This window comes from Talpa europaea (genome assembly GCF_964194135.1).
Source record: "Talpa europaea genome assembly, chromosome: 2".
Taxonomy (NCBI): domain Eukaryota; kingdom Metazoa; phylum Chordata; class Mammalia; order Eulipotyphla; family Talpidae; genus Talpa; species Talpa europaea.
The window spans coordinates 43399919-43416167 of record NC_140068.1 but is presented as its reverse complement, the minus strand read 5'-3'; the positions used below and the strand labels follow the sequence as shown (position 1 = coordinate 43416167).

General features: G+C 37.0%; 1 protein-coding gene across 2 annotated transcripts in view; it reads left to right on the top strand.

Annotated features, from left to right (window-relative positions):
- AFG1L (AFG1 like ATPase) overlaps positions 1 to 16249 on the top strand; it is a gene marked incomplete at both ends in the record, with an annotated part of 132534 nt that overhangs the window by 100136 nt on the left and 16149 nt on the right. The window lies entirely within an intron of this gene.

Sequence of the window (16249 nt, the reverse complement as noted above, 5' to 3'; positions counted from 1 at the left end):
GAGGAAGATCTTGATTACAGGCTCATTTTGGATATGAATTCTATCTTTTAAAAGCTATGGAATTCTCAGTGAATAGTCAGTGTATTTACTAACTGCAAATCTTGAGAAAAAATCCACATTACACAATTGCCATGCAGTTTTCAGTCATTCATATTTCTAGCTGGCCTCTGATTTATCTAGACTTTTAGGTAATGACAGAATTTTTCAGTAAAGGGCACGAGAAGGTCTTTCTTTATACGTCCTAGCCATTTTATGAGTACTTTTCTTACAAGCTAATAACTTAATTACTTCTAACCAATATAAATTTGTAACTTTTTAGACCAGAGAGATGAATCTAATCTACAATTATTATTACACAAATAAAATATTTCAAAACCAGTAAGGTTTAGAGTGAATTCTGATCCTCTGACAGGATGAGAATATTAGTCTCTATCAGTGAAAGTCTCCACACCCTTACTAGATCAATTCATCCAAGTCCTAATAAACTAGTATCTCCACGCGAAGTTCTGATAAAGCTCCATTTAAGTTTTACTTACTTTGCCAGAGAAATAACCTTCAGAAAAGTCTTACATATCTAGGAGATGAAGTTCCTCCTCCATCCACAGAGGGGGGCTTTGTAAGGAAAGGGAAAAGACAGCCTTGTTATATCTCAGGATAGTAAGACAAAGGTGGCCTCTTGGAGCACATACTGTATATTTATATTTTGTATGTGTTCATTATTTCAGGAGATGTAACACCTGGAAAAAACTGCTAATCAGGGGCCAGAATCTTCATAGTCTACTGTATGGGGTTAGTGGGGAAGAGATGAACTGCATCTTTGTTTTAAAAAAATGACAATAACAAATAAGTAATTTTTTATCTTAACTAACAAAACTATGGATAATAGCAACTATGAACCCAATTCTTAGAATAAGCAGTGGACCAATTACATTTTAATTTTGCCATAACTTTCTTGACAGAAATCTTAGGATGGTAAAATAGTACATCCAGCACTTTATGATTTGGTTGCTCAGTTGCACAGAAAATAGTTTTTATAACAATATTTAAGAATATTATCAGTTTTTTCCCAATTCATGAATATTCCAATTTATTTTAAAGTTTTTATTTTATTATCCTTTATCCTTGTTGATTTTTTTTTCTTCTTGAAGTTGGCTATATCTTCACACTAAGTGGTTTTTAATGGATAGGTTTTTTTTTAATTTATGTTATAGTTTTAATATCTGTATTGTATCTGAATTATAACTACAATGTTTACAATATTAGAGAATCACTGAATGACAAAATACACTCACGTGATTGGTTAGGTGAAGTACCGCTATTAAGCTGTGAGGGAGTTTGAGGAAGGGCTATATTTTCAAGTGGTCAGTTCATTTATGACTATTTTCTTAGTATGATGATTTTACTTTTTTTTCCAGTCTTATAAATGTGACAATTTAGGTATTGAATACTTTCCATGAAGAGGATTCTTAAAATTATTTAGCTTCAGATATAGCCTAAAACTCGTAGTTAGCTACAGCAAACTTATGAGGTAGGCTCAATAGTTGCCTAAAACCATTCACTAAAGAAAAAACAAAATTCCCCACCCAAGGTGGAGAAGCAGACATCAGGTGTGGATCACCTTTTCCAATTTTCTGAGACCCTTGAAGCTTGAGATTGACCCAACTATCATTTCTGACACCATCTTGAAAAAGACTTTTGCAAAGGAGTGGAAGGGTTGACAGTCTATAATGATTGTTTTTGAGCTGTGGTCCCTTCCAAGGAAAAATTATATACCATATATATGGTAGAAACTTGGCTGTAGCCCTTTGACTTATGTCATAGTGTAAAGCTAAAAAGGCTGGGGCATTGACCTCTTTTCTTCCCTCCCTAGTCACCTCTCCCCGCCCATGCGCTAAGCACATTTTGTCAGGTCTGAAATCATACAGGTTAACATCTAGCCTCTTGCTGTCTCTGGAATTTTCTTTCTTTGCAAATCTCTAATTTAATAACTTCATACACAGAGAAGCAGTCTCAACTGGGAGAGCTTATAACACCTGCATAGAAATAATTACCAACATTACCATGTGGTAAACATCATTATAGTCACTTTATATGTATTAACTCATTTAATCTTTACAGTGGTGGGCACCATTAGTATCCCTGTTATAGGTGGATAAATTGAGAAACTGAGGCAACCAATAGTTAAAGTTACTTTTCCAAGATCATAAAACTAGTAAGTGGCAGCGCCAGGCCTTAAACTCCTTAGTGGTGTGGGAATATTCTGTGCTTTTATATCACTACTCTATATCTGATAATGTCCTGGACAAGTTACATCAAATTGTACCCATTACATTAAATCCTTAATATAATTCTTGTTTGTCTTGAAATACACTCAGATACTTTGTAAATCTCTACATCTGAGCTCAGTTTTGAGCCTTGTATGGAGCATGATGTTAGCTGGGGAACAGATAGTCTCCAGTCTGAGGGCCTCCTCCATGTGGAAAAACTCACTTCTGAATTGTCCAGTTCATGTGCCTTGGCATGCCCACTCCCAGGGGCACATGTACTGACCCTTCCACCTACTGAAGGGTGTGTGGGACCTCTCCCCCCAGGCTAGGGACCTCCAGCCTCAGGCAGCCTATTCCTTCTCTACTAAATAAAAATATCATTTTCTCTGCTTGCCATGATATGAAAAATGTTGGGAAGGCCTGTTCAAGAGCACTGTAGGAGGGTAAAAGAGAATATATTTGGTGGTCTTTGTTTCTTGTCACTAACTGCCTATCAGAGCTGTGGTAAGGGAAAGTGAAACAAAGTCTTCTCTGTGGACATGGCATGAACTTTTCAGGTTTCCTATCTTACCTTGACACAGTCACTTGACTTAATGGAAGGGTAGTGAAGTCAGAAATATGTTTACATAAGTCAGTGTTTCTTAATGTGCAGGTCTCAGACTGTAGGGATCCCCAAGACCCTGTCAGAAGTCTTTCATGTCAAAATTCTTTGTACTAATACCAGGACACTATTTCCTTTTTCACTGTGGTGACATTTGCAGTAATGGCACAAAAGTAATATGGGTAAAATGCTGGGACCTTTAGCATGGATCAAAGCAGCAGCACCAAACCATAGCACATTCTTTACATTTCATGTGCAAATAAAAATGTAAAACCCCAGTTCCATGTAAGAATATCCCTCAAGAAGCAATAAACATGATTAATTTTGTTAAATCTCAACCCTTGGTAACACAGCTTTTATTATTCTTTGTGATGGCTGAAGTACACAGCCACCTAGCACTATGCTAGGTGTCAAATATGATGGTTTTCTGGAGGAAAGCACTTGTATATTTGTTTGAGCTGCTTGCTGAGCCAGACATTTTTTCATGTAACACTATTTTTTCTTGAAAAAATGAGTGACAGACTCATGTAACTATGGTTATTCAGGCAGGACAGACATTTTCTTATAATGTTTGACATTTTCTTGAAAATGAATGAGTACAACTGTCACTTCTAGGAAAACAACTAACAGTACTTGTTGCTAGTGATAAAATTTGAGCAAACAAATAAAAATTAGAGCTTTGGAAATTTGTTCCTGTTATCATGGCCTTGACAGCTTCATAATTCTTAAACATTTTTTTCTGATAGAATAGCTGGTAATATTCACAAATACAGTGTTTTGATATTGTATACTTAAATGTGTCAACACTTGAAAGACCTACTGTAACTCATTGAACCAGTATTTTTCAATAGCCAATGTATTTTGCAAAACCACAAATGGCAAAAGAGCCATTTGAAAAGCACAAGAAAAACTAATGTATTTTAAATTAACAGAATTTTAAAAATGTTCAGAGTACAAAGTGTAACCAAATACAAAAAATAAATACTGTTTTAGATTCTACATTGCCACCCACATTTTAAAAACTACTTCTAGTTAAGTTTAAAAAATTTTTAAATAGACTGTATTTTTTACATGAGTTTGATGTTTTCAGGAAAATTGAGAAAATAGTTCAGAGAATTTCCATGTGCTTCCAAATCCAGTTTCCTCTATTGTTAACATATTGATATATTGAACTAATATTGATATATTATTATTAACCAAAGTCCATATTTTGTTCAGATTTTTCTTTGTTTTTATCCAATGTCCTTTTTCTGTTCTAGGGTCCCATTCAAGATGTCATCCAAGATTATCTCTAGTTGTTAAATCTCCATAGGCCCCTCCTGGCTATAACAGTTTCTTACTCTCCTTTTTTATTTCCTTTTTATCACCTTGACAGTTTTGAGGAGTACTGTCTGGCATTTTATAGAATGCCCATCAATTGGGATTTGTCTGATTTTTTTCTCATGATTACATGAAATTATAGCATTGGGAAGACCACAGAGGTCAAGTACCATTATCATCCTGTCATAGCAAAGGTACATACTATCAACATGACTTACCACTGTTGATATTGACCTTGATCACACTTGTCTAAAGTAGTGTTTGTCAGCTTTCTCCAAGATAAACTGTAACCCCTTTTCATGTGCTTTTTATTCTTTCTAAAAAAATTTTTTTTGCATAGAAGAACTGGGCCAAAGGTGCAGACCGTGACAGAATTCACCAGAGAGTGGGGAGCAGAATGGGTGGGCCCATTAAAATACACTGCTGAGGGGAGCCATGGGCAACATAGGAGAGGTCTGCTGTGCTATATGTGGGCTAGTTCTTTAGCTGGGATCTAACTTTGGCTTTAGCGGTGATAGCTAAGTGCTGAGACTTAAACCCTAGGCCACCAGGGAGACCCTTCATGTGCTTCTTGGAAGGGAGTTGTGGTTGAATTTTCTTGAAGCATCAAAGAAGACTATCTGCAGTTATCAGATAAGACTATTAGAATACTTTCCCCCTTTCCACATACATATATCTATGTGAAACCAGAAATTCTTAGGCTCTACCTCAACCCAAATAACATATCACAATAGATTGAATGTAGAGGCAGATGTGAGACTTCTATTGTCTTCTATTAAGTCAGACATTAAATAGATTTGCATAAATAAATAAATAAATAAAACATGCCATACTTCTTAACTAAATTATTTTCATTATACATAATTTTTTTCAAAATGTTGTCTATGTTAATTTGATGGGTTGAATGGTTCGCCATTGTTATTTTAAAGAAATTTATAAATGTGTTAAACTTTTATATTTTAATTATTTCTAAATAGTAAATATTGGAAGTGATAACCTACACAAGTGAAAGGTCTTTGGACTTCTCAGTTATTTTTAAGAGTGTAAAGGAGTCCTAAAACCAAAATGTTAGGGAACCACTTGCTTTAGGGTTAAAATTCTATGGACCAATACTGAAAGAATCCTATTCAAAAAAAGCAAGCCAAAACTGAATTCTAAAGCCTTAATGAGTAAACTGACTATACCTAAATTTTCCTTATTGAGAAATGTAATTTTTACACCTGCAGAAAATTGTTTCCTCAACTGATAACTGTGCTTACAAGTAACTATTTGCAAGAGTAGTTTGTTATTTGTGTCTTAAAAATAATGACAGGTGGCCAGGTGTGTTTGTAAAAAGTCTGAGCAGAAAATATATCAGTTGATGCATATGCATGGGGGTACACATTGTTCCCTAGCTTTCTTCTTTGGTCTTAGTACATTCAAGGAACGGAGGCCATCAAATATGCGTTTTGCCCTTCATTTATCTATTAATCTTGATTATATCAGTTTATGTATCATTAGACTTACAGCTGTACTGAGCGTTATCTCTTGGGCAAATGTTGAGACATTTCTCTTTTCCTTCTGTTTTATGCTTTTTGTCGTCTGGTCTGTTGCAAATGAAGCCACTGTCTGGGAGCTCCTTCTGGTTTGTGTCCTGTGTTTGGCACACTCTTGGTAAATACTAAAGGATGGATGGCTTTTATCTATACTGTTTGGCCAAGAGTCAAAGCTGCTCGTGTTTGGATGCCAACAGTGGTGATTAGCATCAGGGAATAAGGGCATTAATCACCAGAGCTGAGGCAGCCCAGGAATCTCCTTGACTCTTTCCCTGCCCAGCAACAAAATCATTCTTGTAGCACTGCTGAGGTATGGTGTTCACTTCCCAACTATACTGACCTTTGGCAATACATGTCCAAATAAAGCAAGAGGCCAGTCTAACTAAAGCATAGGGGACAGTCAGGGCAGAAGTAAGATGGCAAAGAAGTAGAAAATGGATCTGATTCTAGTAGGAAATAAAGTGAATCCAATGTCAAAAAATGAGCTCCAAATCTTTTTTTCTGTCTTTTCCTGTCCGTATCTCTAGTAAACCCTTAAGCTAAAGAATCATAGTACTGATGTCTAAAGGCACCTTGAAAGTCATCTAACCATTCAACCAATCCTGACTCCTTCCTACAGTGTCCTGGTCCTCCACTTACCTTGCAATGCCAATATGAGGGTACAGTTAAATGTGTGAGGAGGAATGTGGAACATATGCAGTAAGATGTAAAATTTCAGCACACATACCTGGACATGGCCTGTTTCATATGAACCCTCGGAATTATAATTTTGAAATAAAATCTTCACAATTAGTCTATACTGTAGTTTAATTTTAAATGTAAAATTTAAACAGGTAACTCATAACCTGAATTTATTTAATTATTCCGAAATTTTGTAAGTAAAGATTGGAGGATTGACTGAAAGATCAGTTTTTGTAATTGTTAATGATGATTTGTATCTTCTCAGGAAATAACCATATATTGAGTTAATAGTAGTAGTTATAAGTTTTGTGTTTTATTATTTTAAGGAAAAAAATGAAAAAAGACATTTGGAGAAATGCCCTTAAAAAGGGGTTGGAGGGGGCCTCCCTGGTGGCACAAGGGGTTAAGACACAACCCATGAAGCTGTCCACAGCCTCTGCAGTGTGGGTTCGCTCCCCTGACTACCTGGGAGCCACATGGCGCAGCAGCCCTCTCCTGTCTCACCTGCTGCTTCCTGCAGCAGTGTATTTTGGTCAATCTGCCTGTTCTGTTCCCTGCTCTATCTCTGGTGAATCCTCTCACCCCCCACTCCTCTGGCATGTACCCCAGCTCTTGTATGCATAAATAAATAAATCTTTAAAGAAATAAAGAGGAGCTGGATTAGAAATTTAATAACTGTAGCCACTTAGGATAGTTGTGGTCATTTCCATGATGAAAAGGAAGGGGGCTGTGAAGAAGAATCAGAAGAAAGGAAGAAAACCTTGGGGGAAGAGAGCACCCTCTGGCCTTCTTCACAAGGGCAGTTTTCTGTTACAGTGCGCATTGTAAGCCCAGACAGTCTTGCTCAGCTTCTGTTTCCCAGCTAGGGCAAGGGCAGCTCCTTGGCCGATGCTGTGTGTCAGATGTTGTATACAGATTTTTAAATTCCACAAATGATGGACTTCTCAGACTCAGCTGCCTGAAGCTTCTCTGAGGGAGAAAACTTGCTTTTATTTTCTATGAATATATTGAGGTTGTGCTGCTCACTGAAATGGTTGGAAAATGTGTTTGGCCCCTGTAATTTAGAGAACATGCCTAGGAATTCCCAGAGGGTCTCAGGCAAGAGTGAGTGTGCTAATAACGGGATAACTTCAATATGTTCTCTGTTGGGGGAGGGGAGGAAGATGAGAAGGGACAAAAACAAAGAAGGGAGGGGCCTAAGGGCCTGTGATTGTGGACTATGGGCTCTTTGGTGGTAGGTGCACTAGCAACAATGCCTGAAGGGCCAGGGGAACCTACATGTCTATAATAAATAGAAACAAGAATATAAACAAGGATATAAACAAGGATATGATTAAGAAATGTGAATTACAATGTTAAAAATTGAAGTGGTCATTAACTTTTAAAATTGGAATTTGGGGCCTCCCTGGTGGCGCAGTGGGTTGAGCACAGTACTGTGAAGCTGTCCACAGCCTCTGGGCACCAGTTTGATTCCCGGCCGGCCAGGAAGATTCCCATATAGCGAGGCAGACCTCTCCTGTCTCACCTACTGCTCCCCTCAGCAGTGTATTTCGGTCGTCTGCCTGTTCTGCTCCCTGCTCTGTCTCTGGTGAATCCTCTCACCCTCCCGTGCCTCTGGCCTGTACCTCAGTGCTTATATAAATAAATAAATCTTTAAAAAAAATTGGAATTTGTTTTTAAATTTTTAAAAGATTTTTATTTATTTATGCATAAAAGAACTGGATGTAAGCCAGAAATGCAGGCGGTGAGAGGATTCACCAGAGACAGAGTGGGAGGCAGAACAGGCAAATCTACTGAAGTACACTGCTGAGGGGAGCAGTGGGCGAGACAGGAGAGGTCTGCTGGGCCGTTGGGTTAGCTCCCTGGCCAGGGATCAGACTTGTGCTTCAGAGGCTGGCAATAGCTTGATAGTAGTGAGACTTAACTGCTTATGCCACCACACACAAACAGGCCCTGTTATTAATTTGGAAGTAAATAATCTCATTTGGTTTTTAATAATAAATATATCACAACCCTAAATAATTATTGGGAACAGTTCTCATATTAGAAGACCTGTGTGACAAAATGATTGGTAAAGTGTTGAGAAAAATCTAAATCAACCCACTAATATGACTATAAAATACTTCAAATTACTTGTTTAATATGGCAGAGGACTTTGGGTGCCTTGGTGGTAGTGGGTATGGTTTGGTAACAAACAACTGAGCAGGTGTGATCCTATACCTCTCAATCATACACGGTGTTGTAAACCGATGTTACTTCAATAAAATGAGTGGAGAGGAGAGACAATGAAAGAGAGGGAGAAAAAAAAGAAAATAAGAATCCTGGAAGCTTTACTACTGATGGAAATTGCACTTGCAATCTCCATCCGGGAGATTACGTTTGAAGTTTAAGACTGGCTGAGTTAATTACCTGCTACAATAACAACAGCAACAAAATTAATATATTTTGGTGGAATATAAAAGAATCCCTAGTACCCATAACACATCATTCACAATACCCAGAATACAGTCCCAAATTGCTTGTTATGTATAGACACAGAAAATCTGACCCATTTTAAAAGAGAAAAGATAATCAACAGAAATTGACCCTGCGATAATACTAATAGTGGAATTAGAGGTAAGGATTTTCAAGTAGATTTTACTTCTCTCCTCAAGGATATAAAGGGAAATATATGATAATGAATTAACAATAGTAAATCTCAGTGGAGAAACTATAAAAAAGAACCAATGGAAATTTTAGAACTGAAATTCAGAAATTCTAGACCTATAATATTTAAACTTAACTATATGTATATACATAATGCCAGATTGCAGATTACAGGAGAGTCAGTGACCTTGAGAGTTCAGTGTGAATTATGCAATCTGAAAAACAGAGAAGATTGTGGAAAAAAATGAACAAATCCTCTTGACATAAGAAACTATATCAAAAGGTTTAACTCATTTGTCACTGGAGTCCCAGAAGAAAGGGGAGAATGAGTGGGGCAGAAAAATTATTTTGAAATAATGACCAAAGTTTTTCTAAATTTAGATAGAAATTTATGTTACAGATTCCAGAAACTCAACAAATTCCTAGAAGATCCAAAGAAAATCACTCATAGGCACAAGATATTCAAATTGCTGTAAACCAAAGATAAAAAATATTTCAGAGCAGCCAGGAGACAGTCAGTATAAGGACTGACTTCTCATCCGAAGCAATGGAGACCTGGAAATAGTGTCACACATTTGAAGTGCTGGAAGGAAAAACCTCATGATCTAGAATTCTCTGTCCAGAGAATTTAAGAGTCATAGATGGAACTTTGATCATATGTAGAAGAGTGGTGCACACTCAGGCAGGATAGATGGGTATAAGTCAGAGTAAAGGAACTTGCATATCACATAGTAGAGTTTGGTTTGAATTAGAACCTTCCTCAGCAGAAAACTAGGCATTTTTTAACAGATCTATATTGGCAATCTGGGAAAGATGTATGCAATTGGTACTGCTGCCCCCACATGTAGACCCTCTGTGTGCATTAGATAAAGCTGCCCCTCAAGATGGGCATGAAGTTAGGGAGGGAAAAATCATGCATTTAGCTGGAAAAAAGAATGCCCCTTCCTCTAGATTGATGTTCTCACTCTTCTGGGTATGTGGCTTGGCAAATAGAGTATGGGTTGGATTTCAGTTCCTAGTTGCCTTCTCCAACCAAGGATATAAACCAGATATATGTGATAGATTGCAGAGGACAAGCTGAATGTGAGAGAAGTCTATTTGATTGGATATGCAAAGGTCTCAAGGCCAAGTTCAAGCCTCTGAGGGCTCTGCCATTTTCAGTATGAATGACCAAAGGAATTCAGAACCTTTAATACAAATACCAGAGGCAGGAGAAAAGAGGGGCTTACAAACAATTGGATATTTAGAAGTGAAGATATAGATCCGGAAGTCATTTATAGCAGTGTGTTAGTTTGGAGTCTAAAGGACTCAATGAAATCACCTGATCTGACATAGTATAAAGAAGAAAGGAGGCCATGACTGGGGTTAGAAAGTTTATCATGGGAGTCACGAACCCAGAGCCACAGACCCAGTCCAGTTGAATCAAAGGTACAACAGAAATGATTCCCATCATTTTATTAAAGGAGTTTTAAGATGAAAATAATTTACTATATTTCTAATATCTTGTGATTTGGATGTTACTTTGTAGAACAAGCTACTGATCTTAATAACCTACTCTTACTGCTTTTTTAGTCTTAACATGGGAAAACTCTAGAAACTGTAATTTATTATGTGTATTTAGTGGAGATATACAAATTACCTTGTAGAACTTCTGAGCATGTCAACTTCTTTCCTGAACATTCTGCATTTCCCTGTAATGTCTTAATACAAACCCAAGTTATTAAATATTTACATTATTCTGGACTGCTGCAGCCTTTGCAACACATTTCCTAATTTCCCCTTTCACTGATTTAAGTCGATGGTGCTTTGCTTAAAAATCAAATTCCATTCACACCAAATCCTATCCCATGTTAATGAAATAGATTTCTGCTTCCCTACATTGAGCAAATTTCTGCTTCCCTACATTCTCTCTGTTAAAAACCCACCATCTCTCAGAATACATTTAATACTATGCAACTGATGGATGCTTAGTACATATTTGTTATTTTACAAAATTTAAAAAGGCACTGCTGTTTATTATCTGAAATTCTTACTGACATTTTATTTCCCTGATTCTCTTTTGCTTTCTATTTAACTAAAAACTAACAATAAGCTTATTGTGGAGTCACAGAACCAGACCCATGGACCCAGTCCAGTTGAATCAAATACATTTAGCATGTATTTGTTTATACACATAGGTATGTTCACACAAATAAAATGAAATATATATTTTTTTAAATCAGGGAAAATATACAATAGTTAAATTGAAAGACAGAACAGGTTAATTAATATACATAAGCCATGTCATAAACTTCCATAAAGTTATGAAAATTAAAGGATTAAATCAATTCACAGCATCCTCTCAGCCAAAGGGGAAAAGATACTCCATTAATTAGAAAGTAGAAGCAAATCAGTTGCTCAGAAGTAATGAAGATTTCTGAAAGATGCTAGTGGGCAGTTTCCTCAGCACTATCCCTGGTACCAGTACAAGTTTGTATTGTAAAGATTCTTATATACAAGCTGGGGGCAATGACAAAATACAGTTTGATGAAACTAGTGCTTTAGAGATTAAAAAAGTTCTTTACAAGTACTTATGTAGCTTGATCCAGAGACTGATTAAAGACTGGGTAAACTTATATTCAAGCCTTACATGAATGTTGTTATCTTTTAATAAAATGGTGACAACAAATAAGTGAAGGTTGCCTTTTTGGCAAGAAGATGAAGTGAAGAATTCTGTTGGTCTTACTCAGTTTGAAGAGTTTGGCTCTTTGCTTATCTAGCATCACCGAGAGACATTCAACCTTGCTCTGGTTCATTTTTTAATATCTTTAGAACATGAATTTGTATTTTTTTCACCCAGTATTTCCATAATTTGAAAAGCAGAAGAATGGATGGAAGAATAACAACTCTTTGATAGCCACTTCTTTTCCAGTTCTAATTAGGTTTTTCAAATATCCAAGTCTAAGGGATACAGTGTCTTCCCAATAAATTGTCACAAGGAATGTAACACATGCAAAAAAAATCTCTATATGTGTAAGAATTAGCATGTTCAGGGTCTCCACTGGTGGCGCAGAGGTTGAGCCCTGGGCTGAGAAGCTGCCCGCAGCCTCTGTAGCGCAGGTTTGATCCCCGGTCGCCAGCAAGGGCCCCACATGGCTCGCAGACCTTTCCTGCTGCCCGCTGCTCCCCTCAGCAGTGTATTTCGTCAGTCTGCCTGTTCTGCTCCCTGCTCTGGCCCTGGTGAATTCTCTCACCCTCCTGCTTCTGACTACCCAGTGCTTGTATAAATAAATAAATATATCTTAAAAAAAAAAAAAGAATTAGCATGTTCAAAAGTTATTCTCTATTTTTTCTTCAGTTTTTAAATTCATTCATTTATTTTCTTATACTGTTCATTTTTGTACATTACTTGAATTCTCCTGTCAGGCATAGTCTCCGCAGTTCTCCCACCACCATTAACACCCATGACCCATCACCATAGTCCTTTGTGCATTTCTCTACTCCCAATTTAAAAGTAAGTTATTGGCTATTCTAAAGTCTTTTCTCGCTTGCCTTTTTAAATGTCCTACCACTTTTCATGCCTCTTAGCTAGTTAAAAACAAATGAAAGATTTGTTTTTAAAGAAATTTTAATTTCTAAAGAAAATAGCATGACTGATCATTCATTTTAAATGCACACGTAGAACCAGTATCAAAGGATGGAGTACCTGATCTTGCGCCATGTGGTTAATCTTTCACATTTCTTCTGGATGGATCTGAGAGTCAGACAAATTTAGAACTGTCTTTCCTCCCATGGAGATGTAGCAAATACTGCCCTCTACTGAGGGGATGCTCAAGATTACTCAATGATGTTAATAATCAAATAGTAGGTACTGATTTCAGTGATTTTGGTAGAATGGTGGTGTTAATCCATCACTGTCTTATACATTCTCATTAAAGTCATTATATTCAAAAATTGAAAATATATTTCAGCCTCAGCCACATGCATTTATTCTGTAGTCTGTACAATCAGATACCCTAATGCCTAAGGCATTAATAATTATGTTTAAATTTTCATTTGTGTTTAACTAGCTAATAAAAATCCCTTTTCCAGTGGTAAATTAGAAGGGTGATAGTTATAGCACTATTTTAATATCAAAAGAGTTTGTGAAATTATTCTAGCAACAGTTGGGGTTTTTTTTCTCCCCCCTGCCAATATTTTTTTCAGTGTCTGCTTGATTGCTAATATCTAGATTAGTCATTAGTTATTCTTTATGATTTTATTTTTTTAAAGATTTATTTATTTATACAAGTACTGGGGCATAGACCAGAGGCATGGGAGGGTGGGAGAGTCCACCAGAGACAGAACAGGGAGCAGAATAGGGAGAAGGACTGAAAGCACTGCTGAGGGGAATAGCGGGCGAGACAGAGTGGTCTGCCGTGCCATCTGGGAATCTCCCTGGCTGGAATCGAACCAGCACCGCAGAGGCTGTGGATAGCTTCACAGCACTGCGCTCAACCCGCTGCACCACCGGGGAGGCCCATATTCTTTATAATTTTAAAGAGTTAATTATACATAATTAATTGACAGTAGAGAATCATGTTAAATTAAATACCTTTCAACCAGAAACTCCTGAGTAACTAACCAATGAAACACACACAGTAGATGGAGTGTTTTTGAAATATGGATTTGATGAATATGGATTCTCTTATTGGTTGAATGCTTGACAATGCACACTTCAGTCCCTTGTTCCTCTTTTTCTAGAACCTGTTTTGCGTAGAATTATCTTGAAAATAAATAACTTCTAGCAAGAAGACTAGTAATCCAAGTGGCCACACTTTTTAAAATATAAAGCTTAAACTTTCCATTACCACAATTCAAAAATGTTAGATATTGTGCGAACTAGTAAGAGAGTCTAGCCAGGTTGGATAATCTTGTGGTGAGGGTAAATTCTAGGACATGGTTAACCAAGGTCTATGAGTAAGGTTGTGAATATCCATTTCCCTCAGCCTTCCAACCCAAAGAAGCAGTCATGTTTCATCTACTCTAGATTGCTGTCTGACTATGCCTCACCCGTTAGTTAAATTGTAAACTTCAACCGAATGAAGTCCCTAAGCAGAACTTTCTGATTTTAGAAGTATTTGGGGTCTTTCTGATTGGTGGGCTCTGAGCTACTCTTAACTCATTCACTGTTGTTCATTTCACTGATGTGGTTGAACCCTGATTATCCCATTTCTAAAAGGGGCAACTCTTGACACCCCTAAAATTTTAGATGTCTGTTACACAATTCGACACTCCATCCTAGTCAAATGCTAGGTAATTGCTTAACAAATTAGTCTGGTTTACTCATCCCACATGCTTAGTAATCTGTCCCACTAATTTATACCATCTCATGGAAATTACTTTGCAGTTTTTTGTACTGCCTTAGAGTTGTATTGTTACTTATACTCAGAGACACTTATTAATAATGGTGATGATAATGATAATGACTTCCCACTTCCTATTCTTCTGATTTTGTGTTTTTAACCTGTCTATACATTTTTAATTTGTATTAAATGTACCAAAATATTGTACCAAAAACATTGGTTTTCTATGCTACATGCTACAAAGTCAAATGTTTTTGAATCCTAGGGCAAGTTAAGGATAAGTAGGCGATAAGGGCAACAAATTCCAAAGGGGACTAATCAAACACCCCAGGACTTATGACATTAGGGACTTACTTTGTGACCTTAGGGTCAACAAGACAGTCCAAATAGAGGACAATGAAGAAAAAGATAAGGGCTGGGACACAGAGACTTAGTTCTGGGCACAGAGACATTTAGGCAGTGAGTGAGACCACCGAGAACTGACCAATCACAAAGAGACTGGTGGAGCTTTAGAATAATTAGGGGAAAAGGTACATGTTCCCTGAGACACGACTCTACTTCGGCTTCCTTGCCCCTCCCTGGCCTGGTTCTATGGCCTGGGAATCCCACTTTAATTCTGTTCCTTTTCTCCTCAGTAAGCTTTTTCTTTCTCTAAACAAATCTGCCTCTTCTCGTTTGCTTGCCTGAGCGTCTGCGAAGTTCTGCTGTGGCTTCGTTAGACACCAACCCATGGTGGTCTAGTGGCTGGGACTAAGCGCTGCCCCTGCAGCCTGAGATCCGTTCCTGGCTAGGAGACTAGGCCTAAAAACCTGTAATTCTGGTATCATTTTTATGCCCATAGTTGGGGTTTTCTACTTCCCAAAGGAACCGTGAATATTCCTAAGAATAAACCCGGTACATTGCTTTTTACATGGTAGGCACTCATTAGAGCTGATTTGATGTGGTTTATGTTTTAAAGTTTATGTTTATGTTTTATGTTATGTTTATGTTTTATGTTATGGTTTATGTTTTAAAGTTGTCCAGAACCTCCAGAATTAAATATCTCCAGAATTTGTAGATTGATTATGTACATAAAGCTAGTCGAGCCAAGGTAGGAAAGGTTACAATTACCTCCGGTTTGCCACGTTGATTTTTTTGTTGTTGTTGAATCATTGTTTCTGCAAACTGTTAAAATAAATACCCGCCAAAAGAATACTTATATTAGCCATTATTATTTGGCCATAGAGGGCAGAGAGAGTTTATGAGACTTATGCATAGTCACCTGCCACTGAGACTATTTAAGTCAAGTTGTAAAACTCAGTAATCCAAAGAACATCTTCTGAATTAGAATGTTTATGAGTTAGTAGTGTTTTCTGGAGTGGCAATATACTTCGCAGCTAGATACTATGGATTTCATATTAATGAGATTTATTGTATTAAGGTGCCATGTGATCAATCTTGGGAAATTATTCACTATACAAATACATTTCAGTGCTCTGTTTTTCTAATTATTTTCTTTACTAGTTGGTGCAACTAAGTTGTTTTAACATCAATTCATGTGATATTTTTAGTTTGTTTTGAAAAGGACATATTCAACCTAATTTCATTCAAGCATTTTTTTCTGTTAAAAGCTACTTCTCTTTATGATAGTTTGTATTGTCATTTCTTTGTAAACAAAGGAAGATGCCACGCATTCTTGTTTAATGAGAAGCTATCAGGTTATCACTATAAGGAATATGTAAAAAGCAGTCTATATAGATAAAGAGTAGCCCTTAGGATAGTATAATCTAGACAGTGCTTGAAATAATAATCGTCCTACTTGAGCTGAAATAATGGCAGAACAAGCATTAACCAGGCAGAGAAAAAAAGAAACTCAAGCTGACAGCTCATTCCTGT